We start from the raw sequence: 9,426 nt of genomic DNA on the forward strand, positions 1-9,426 counted from the left end.
AGACCATGGAGCAAACAAAATGGGCTGCTGAGATGGAGAAAGAGGAAGGTGGAGGAAGATGGAGCAAAGGCTGGTTTAGATAAGATGCTAAGGGAAAGCATCTCAGGTTGGACTTGAAAGTTCAGAAGGAGCCAGCTGTGCATAAAACCAGGGGAATAGGTCCATGCAGAGGAGCCTGCAGTTGAGAAAGATCCTACTGGGGCACCAGGCTGGCATGCCCTAGAAACAGAAAGAGGCCAACAGATGAGCAAAGGAGGGGAAAGTGGTAAGAAAGGTGGCCACAGGGGCCCAAGCATGGAAGTCTTGCTGCCATGTCCCTGAGAGGTAGGTTTGTTGGATTTTCCCCAGTCGTTGGTTCCCTGACCCTCCAGATCTTCTGCACTGTTTGTCTGACAGACCTTCCCCTTAGCCCCTTCCGGTCTGATGTGTCCTCCCCTGGCCCTTAGACACACCTATTTCCATGGCAGGATATGGTTATAGACTGTTGGATTCCACTCACTGCCCATCTCATGGTCATTACATGGGCAGCGCCCAGTCAGCACACATCCAAGGAGAGATGGCACCCAGCCAAGTTCTGCTCATCTTTCAAAGCCCAATTCCCATACCAGTTTCTTCAGGATATTTTCCTAAAGGATCCTAGCTAGAGAAAGATCCTTCCTCAGTAGCCTGCCTTGGACTGAGTCATCACGTGCTGCTTTAGACTGTGGTGTCACCTTCCCCAGCAGAATGTATGCCTTTGAAAGTAGGGACCATGTCTGGTACAACTTTGTTCTGCTTGGTTGAGACAGCATACTGTCTTGCTCTCAGTAGCCACGTGACAATAACTGTGTTTTGAAGAAGAAACTCTTTGTGATGGGTTCTGGCTATTGTCATGAGGATTAAGAATATCTGTAAAGCACCTGGAACATAGTAGTTTCTAAATAAACCATAATACTATGATCACTATCATAATTGTGTGACCTTGGGAATAACTCTTTATGTTTAAATGATGCCGCTGGAAAGAATGATTTCTAAAATGTTCTCTGGTTCTAAAACTTGAGCATGGACTTAAGAATCTCAGGAAAAGACAGTCTTTGGCTGTTGGTTAACACTTCCACAGTAGGAAGGCTCGAGGGCATTGCCGATTCTTTTATAATTTTGGCGGTAATTCACAATAGGTTATTTTCAAGAATGTAGCAAGTGGGTATTTATTAGTAATATTTCAGATACTCTGAGTCTATAGACAGTGATAATACCTTTTTTTTTTTTTTTTTTTTTTGCAAATGTGTACCTGCATTTTTCAAATGCAGTAGCAGGCATTGTCAGAGAGGTGGGTAAACAGAAATTCTCATATACTTCTGCTCATATATGTCAGTACACTCTCCTTGGAGGATTAGAAAATAGCCAGGAAAGTAAAAGATGCATATATGACATGATCCAGCAATTCTGCCCCTAGAAAACCTCTAGCACATTCACAAAGAGCCTTATTTTAGCAATTCATGAGAGCTTTGCTTGTCGTAACAAAATTCGAAGCAACTCAAGTGTCTGTGAACAGGATGGATAAATAAGTTGTGGTTCATTTATATATGGCCCTTAAGATAAGTGAGTTACATATACAAATGTCAACATGGATAATGTCAAAAACATGTAGTAAAAGTTATGGATATGAACACATAATGTAAAAGTATAGCAACATGCATGGGAAACACCAAATTCAGAACTCCAGGAGGCACGGAAAGAGGGGAATAAACTTAGGAGAGGGGTATGTAAGGGGCTTCAAACTGAATAAAGAACATGGTTTTTTCCTTAAAAGAACATTGGAAAGAAATAGGGCAAAATATTAAGATTTGATGAAGCTGGATGCATACATCAGTGCTTATTATTGCTATATTCCTTTTGTAGATACATAACAATTAATAGAAAAGAAAATCTAACTATTAAAATACGCTTGTAAATTGCTGGGTTTGCAAGAAAACAGGTATTTTAAGCTACTAGTGAAGTGGCTGCCTAAACTCTGCGTCTTAATACTTGTCTTTGTGTTCGCACAGGAAATACTCTTGGATTTGAGACTAAGTATCAATAATTACAGTGAATATAATGAAAATAATTAAGACGACACGTTTTGAAAAGTATTTCTTACTACTACATCCTGGAAGTGTATCGCATTCTTTTCCTTGAGACAGATTTCATCTCACCAAATGCCCACTGAAGTACTTAGTTGTCGACTGTCTTTTACTTTCATTTAACTATTTCATGTGCTTATCTTATCCTTCCCGCTGAACTGAACCAGAACCCTGGTCACCCAGTTTTAAGTCTGGAGTTTGTCTTGGCAAAAGCACGCTGCTTTCCTACTCAATAAATGCTTTTGGAGGGGATAAATAAATAACCATAATTTTAATGCACCAATTTCTCTTGTAAAAGAGACCTCGGCGCTCTGAGCACAGCAGAACCATCTATTTATTAAAGAATCTGATGTGTGTCGAGGAAGTAGGACATGACAGTATTCTTTTCCCAACATGCAGGTATCCCAGTCTGCAGAGCCCCACAAAACAACCAACTGACCTGATTCTTTATTGCAGAGTTTATAAAAATGCACACTTCACTTCTTTCTGGAGAAGGCCGCTGGCCTCCCCTCAGGCTCCTAGCACAGTGTGGGATGGCCCCTACTATGCTGTCAGGCATCACTCACTCTCATCCAGGAAACATACACCCGGCCCACCTTTGTTCTATTTTGATTGACACTTGTATTTCTCAAAGGCGAAAGTCAGATTTTAATATTCAGACCTAAATACATACTGAATTCTCAGTGAAGGCAGGAAAAATGAGAGGACACAAGCAAAAGTTTTTCAGCAATGTGGATGAAAGCAATCTTTATTTTTTTCTCTAATACTTGGTCCAGCTTTGAGGTTCTCTAGTTCCAGCAGATAAAACGCCAAGCCTTTGTAGTGTGTTGTGTTGTGTTTTTTTTTCTCCTTTTTTTTTTTTTTTTTTTTGATGTGAGCTGGCATCTCTCATGAAAAGATAAAGGCATCAATTAAGTATACTACCAACCCCCAAGGATGAAAGCTATTGTTGTGAACAGGAGTTAGGCACGCACATGGTATCAAGTAAGGGCCTGGAAACAGACCGCTGCCAAGGGAAACAGATGTCTTCAAGGAGCCCAAATTATGTGTGTATTAGCCATTGCTAATCTCCTGATTGACTTAACAATGATGGTACCGATGAGCTAATTTGGTTGAGCACAATCATTGCCATTACCTTTGTCACAATAAAGTTTAAAAATGATTCAATCAGCCAGTAACGAACAACAACAAGGAAGCAATAGCCAAGGAGCCATCCTAAAAGAGTCAAGGATGCATCGAATCCAGAAATGATAAAGGGTCGGACGGTCTCTGCTTCTCTGCTTTGCTGTAACAGCAGAAGTCCAGATGTGGGTAGGAGAGGAATTCCCCCACATAACAATGAGTAATAACGACTAACTCACAATCATAGGATGCATGAGACAATGATGAATTGTATATTTCAAGCCTATAGAAGACAATCAAAATGGTTACTTTCTTCCTAGTGGAATACACCAACAAAACTGGGACTGAAAGAAAATTCCGCTTAAGGTTTTGTACACTGTTTTTCCTGTTTTCCTGACATGGTTATAAATAAGAAAAAGTGCAGATGTTCAGATTCTCTTCGCAGTACCATGACTGTGTTTCATTCTTTTATTGGGTTGCTCTTATTGTTCCTTTTATGTTGTTGTTTTTAAACTCCCCTGCACATGCTGTCCTCAGGACCTTTCTTCTTGCCCCCTCTTTCTGTCTTTCTCCTTCCTTCCTACCTTTTCTCCCTCCTTCTTTCTTTCGTTTCTTCTTCTCTTCCTCATTTATAATGCCTCAGGATTATTGAGAGAAGAGAGGCAGGCATAGATCATGAGCCAGAATCAAGAGAAGCAACCTGAGATAGAGGGCCGGTCTAGAAAAGAGAATACAATATGTCCTGGCAAAGCCCCGTTAACTCTCTCTGTCTCCTTAAGGCTGGCTCAGTCCTTGTTTATGTTCATTCTAAGGGGGCATATCCAGAAATAGGTCAGCTTGAAGGTTAAATAACTTCAGCATGACCAGGCTGGTCATGAGAATATGAAAAAACTTCTGAAGTCTGTCTAGAAGGTCAACTTCACTCTTGGGAGGCAGAGGGTCCAGTTTAATAAGTAATGCCTGCTATCAATACAAGATTAGACTCAAACTTTTACTTGCTCCAGAGCTGAGCTCCTTGCTGTCCCTTCCCAGAGATTTGAGGGATGGACATATAAAAAGGTGCACTGGCTGGGAGGCTGCAAAGTCATTTGAGCTGCAGTGGGCTTTGTCCTGTGTTTCTTTTCTTTGTATCACTTACTCTGGCAAAGCCCTATTAACCCATGTGTTTACCACAAAGCTCTTTTCACTTTTTAAACTGAATCACTTTACTCTCATGAAGGTCTTATGAGATTCCTACAAACAATCAGGAAAAATGATGCCCAAGGTCCTGGCCTTCACTGCCCAGTGGTCCAAGGCTGTTTCTACAAGACACAAATGCCTAGGTGCTTCCAGATTTTGGATGTTGGTCTGCCTATTGCCAAACATCTGGATAGTTGAAAACATCAGGATGTTTGGCATCAAGCAGACAAAACATCTGGATGACTGCTTGAGTTTTTCACTTTTTAACTGGATGTTTGGTGTCATGTAGACACAAGCTGAGGTTCTGACTTCATCCTGTAACAGCTCCCAGGCTGCCAGGCTGGCTCCAGATTCCTTTTATTGCAACTGACATTTTTACAGGGAAACTTTGCATTCTGTGTGATGCCTGTTGCTCTTACACTCAGAAACAGACTCATTACTCACCAAAAAAGAAACAGCACTGAACCAACCCCCAAACACAACATGCTTGAGCAACGGTTTGAAGAAGCTGGAGAATTTCAGAATCACCACCGTCTTTGTGAACAGAATCATGACACAGCTTTAGTAAGAGGGGGTGGCTGGTGAGAGATCTCCAGAGTAGTAAAAGTGCCAGATCCATTCTACCAGCGCACTCCCATTTCAGCCAAGAAATATTGTTTCCATGCTGGCACAGGTGGGGCTTCCTACATTGTTGGATGTAGATTAATGACAAATAGCCAAACATTCCATAAAATACACCAGTGATTCTACAAATGAAATGGGTAGTTTAGAAAGCACTTCCTCCAGAATTTTTGCACGTAAGATGCTCAACTGTGCCTCATTTGAGTTTCACGATCAAATGAGGGCTTATGCACATCCCCACTTTGGAACAATTGTGCTAATGGTGAAAGTAAATTATCAGCATCTATTTATTGACCACCTTCCATGCCTGGCTGTCATGAACTGCCTGACTTCACACCCTTTCTCATCTCTGCTCTTGCCAAGTGTACTTATTAGCTTCTCCGATGAGCTCATACCTGCCAACTCGTTGTGAGCACCCTGTTCTGAGGCACAGAAGGATCCCTGGTCTTAGAAAGCGATTGGAACAAGTTCAAGTTATACTCCCTTTTCTCCCTCCATGCCTGATACACAAGATGTCTTGCCCGGGACACCTTAGTCTTTGGCCTAGGTTATTTGTGTCCATTAGAGTCCCTCATTTATTTTTTAGCCTTGGAGACCATATTCTTTAACTCTGGGCTTCCAATCACCCCAACTCTGGATGATATTTATTAGCTATTGGAATTACAGGATTTGCTACTTCCTGCCTGCCTTAACAGCAACCACTTGTTGAGTACAGGATCTAGCATGGAGCTGACCTTTTTTATACACTACCTTATTAAATCCTCACATGAGGTCGGTAGTGTAAACTGCTATTTCACAGAGTAGAAACGAAGGTTCAGAGCAATTTAACAACTTGCCTGAGCTCCCAGGGTAGAAGCCAAGAGAAATGGAGGCAGTATTCAAACCCAGGATTGATGCCTAAGCCCAGACACATACCACTATTCAGTGTTGCCTCAGTTTGTTTTCTAGACTTGAACTTTTGTTTGCCTGGCCCAAGTACACCTCCACCTTCAACACTTGAACTTTTCCTTACTTGACTGAGTTTATTTGCTTTATGCCTGACATGGATTTACTCTTTCATTTATTGGGCAATATATCTGGAATACCCATTCTGTGGCAGGCCCTATGTTTTGTGCTGAGAATAAAATGATAAGCAAGATAAGACCTAAGCTCTGCCCTTATAACTTAGTGCCTAGTGGGGAGACAGACAAGGAAAAAGACAATTTTAATATGGTGCAATAAATTTAGTGACACAGGAGCTATTTATAGCAACTGGTGGCTAAATTTCCGGTCCTGGGCTCTTCTGATTTTCCCTGTTACTGGTCCCACGGGGTCCTCTTTTTCTCTCCCTGACACAGCTGATGTTGTGTTCTCTGAGTCTTCTCCCAGTAGGGTCACTCCCACCCTGAACGTAGGCAGATGGAAGGTCAGTGGTCTCAGGGCCACCATCTGGGGGAACGTAGACTTGGGTTCTGTTCCCCAGATCTGATATTCAGGCAAAATTCCCAGGCTCCTACAGCTCCCCCAGACTGTTTTGCAGCCTAGGAGGTATTGGTTCTGGGGTTCTAAGTATGAGCTGTCTTATTGCTAGCATCTTCCTTAAAGGCTCATAAGGCCTATAAGTGTTCAACTAAAAGTCCCAAGTTTTTGGCTAAGTTATCTACCTCAGTATTTTCTAGTTGTTCTCTAGGATTGGGGCCATAGTATTCCCTCATCCAGGGCAGGGGTCCTATAACCTAAGGAATACATGACTTTTGGCTTGGGCTGGTCTGGTATTCAGAATCCTGTTTGCCATGTTTTACCTCTGGATGGGACCTCCTAATGCCAAGGTTATGAGAATCTCAAGTGAATTTGTTGTATGTAAATCTACATTAGGCTTGAGACCACTGAGCTGCAAATTTTAGGATCATTCACTGTAGACTGGTCAATGCCGGTAGTTTTCTTAGAAATACAGAAACCTAAAAGAAAATGTCATCTCTCTCAGAAAAGTGATTATACATCTAATTAAATGCTCAACAAATATTCGTTAAAGAAATGAAATAAAGTCAATACAAGAACTGGTACCACCACTCAACCAGCACAGACTAACACACATTGGTCGCCCAATAACCATTTCCTGATTTGAATTTGTCTGCATTGAATTGAACTACAATCTATCTGAAGAGATAAGATTTATAGGTATGAAACAATTAAGAGCAATAAAAGACAGCACACCTCTGTGTCTCTGTATCATATCAACTGTCTTGTGGATAAAAGAGATAGCCCTAGGGATCAAAGTTGTCAGCAAAAATTTACAGAAGATGAGGGACTTGAGATGGACTTTGGGCTGCTAATGGATTTCACATTTTTCCAAATGAGTTTTCCAAATGGTTCCATACTAGATATAACACTCTCATTTTGTTAAAAAAAAAAAAAAAAAAGTAAAAAAGGGTTGAGAGATTATTTAAAAGGTATTTGTATACAAGGTAATAATTTTGTTCTACCTTGGCAAATATTGCCTACTACATGCCATCCTTTATTGCCAAGAATTAGGCATACGATATGAGTAAGAAACACATGGCATCTCCTTTAGGGCACCACATTGTGTATAGGGTATAAATTAGAAATTAAAGACAATGACAAAGATAAAATCTCTAAAAAAGAATTATTTTTCTTTAGCACATTTTCTATAATATGTGCTATAGGAACCCAATGAATGGATGATATGACCTGCCTTTCTGGCCATGGCAAAAAATGGGAAGACCACTGTAAGGAAATATTGTGGGCTCTGAGTCTGAAAGACGACCATTAGTTCATTGTGCTAGGGAGAGAAAAAATATCAGAGAGGGGATGACTTGTATTGGGAAAGAACATGGCATACATGGATGTTGGACAGGGAGGTTAGGAGCAGGTGATCAGGGGCACCTGGGTGGCTCAGTTGGTTGAATGTCTGACTCTTGATTTAGGCTCAGGTCATGATCCCAGAGTTGTGGGATTGAGCTCCGTGTTGGGCTCCATGCTAAGCATGGAGCCTGCTTAATATTTCTCTCCTCTCCCCTCTCTCTCTCCCTCTCCTTTTCTAAGAAAGAAAGATAAATAAATAAAATACACACACACAAAAAAGAACAGGCGATGAATCACCTCCATCTTGCCAAGGTGACTGAAGAGGAATTTCTGAACCTTGTGCTGGCTTATCCTTCTAGGCCATGGACTCCAGAACATTTTCTCTCTACTTTTCTTCTTTCTACTTTGGCAACCAGACCTGAACTCTTTCTGCTTGGCTCTTATTGCCCAGATTCATTCATGTGCCGGGACCAGCTCCAACAGAGTCTAAAGTAGGTCTGCAGTCCCCATCAGCTCTCCACAAGGTCTGCACCTTCAGACCATCTCCAGGAATGTTCCCCTGTAGTTGAATTCTGCCTTTGCTTTCATGAGAGAAATCTAAAAGAAGGATGTCCATGACCTGCCAACAGAGTAGGAATAATTGCCTTTTTCACACATTCCTTGTAATGTCTGGAAAAATTCAGAACACTATACTGCATAGAAGGGACAGAGCAGAATACAGTACACATCACCATGGTGTTCATTTCTGGCCCCTGGCTGCAGAAGCACTTATTTTTAAAGATGGTAAAGCATTAAAAGCCAAGCATGGGGGTTATATCTCATATCTTATAGGCTTGTGAATGTGATTCTTTTCTCTCAAATATTAGGCAATTCCACTTTCCATTTAGGCTAGGCAACAGATTTTTAAATTCTTTCTTTTAGAAGTGGAGTGGCTGACAGAAAAAATCTCAAATTCAGTAAACCATGCAGAGGATCATCCTTCCTTTTGGCCCCACGACAATGCACTCTAAGAATCCCAGGTGCTTGTTTCTATTCTGGGAGTGGGCTCTAGTTTGGAGATTTGCACAGTCCATTAAATCATTTCTGTGTCGTGCTGAGTCTTCCTGCCATGAGCCCAAGCCCTCCATGTGAGCATGAAACTGACAGAATTCCTTGCTAGGAAAAACAGAGCCTTCAATAAGCTCAACCTGTCAGGGTTTCAGTCTTTGCACAGAATTTTAAAGGAAATGGTACATGTTAGGGACCAAGTCAAGATTTTGACTTAACTCTCTGCAGGCCAGACTTGTGTCATGTGGTTCACAAAGCCTGTCCCGGTACTGGGGCGGCTCCCCCTCATGGATTTTTATTTAAAGGAAAAATACACGTTTTCATTCTCCATTAACTTTATTGATTTTTTTCATTTTTTTCCTACCATATTTATTTTTGGTTTCACCTCTTCCAAATTTAAGGTGGCACAGCCAGATTTCTAGTCTCACTTGGCCTCTTACCCAATGCTTCTCAAACCACATTTTGGGGATTTTGTTAAGGAGCAAGAAGTTATGAATCAGGAGATTAGGGCAGACGTGAGACTCTGCATTTCTCACAGGCTCTCAGGTGATGG

Source organism: Hyaena hyaena, unplaced genomic scaffold, assembly GCF_003009895.1.
Source record: "Hyaena hyaena isolate Hyena2069 unplaced genomic scaffold, ASM300989v1 scaffold_538, whole genome shotgun sequence".
Classification (NCBI taxonomy): Eukaryota; Metazoa; Chordata; class Mammalia; order Carnivora; family Hyaenidae; genus Hyaena; species Hyaena hyaena.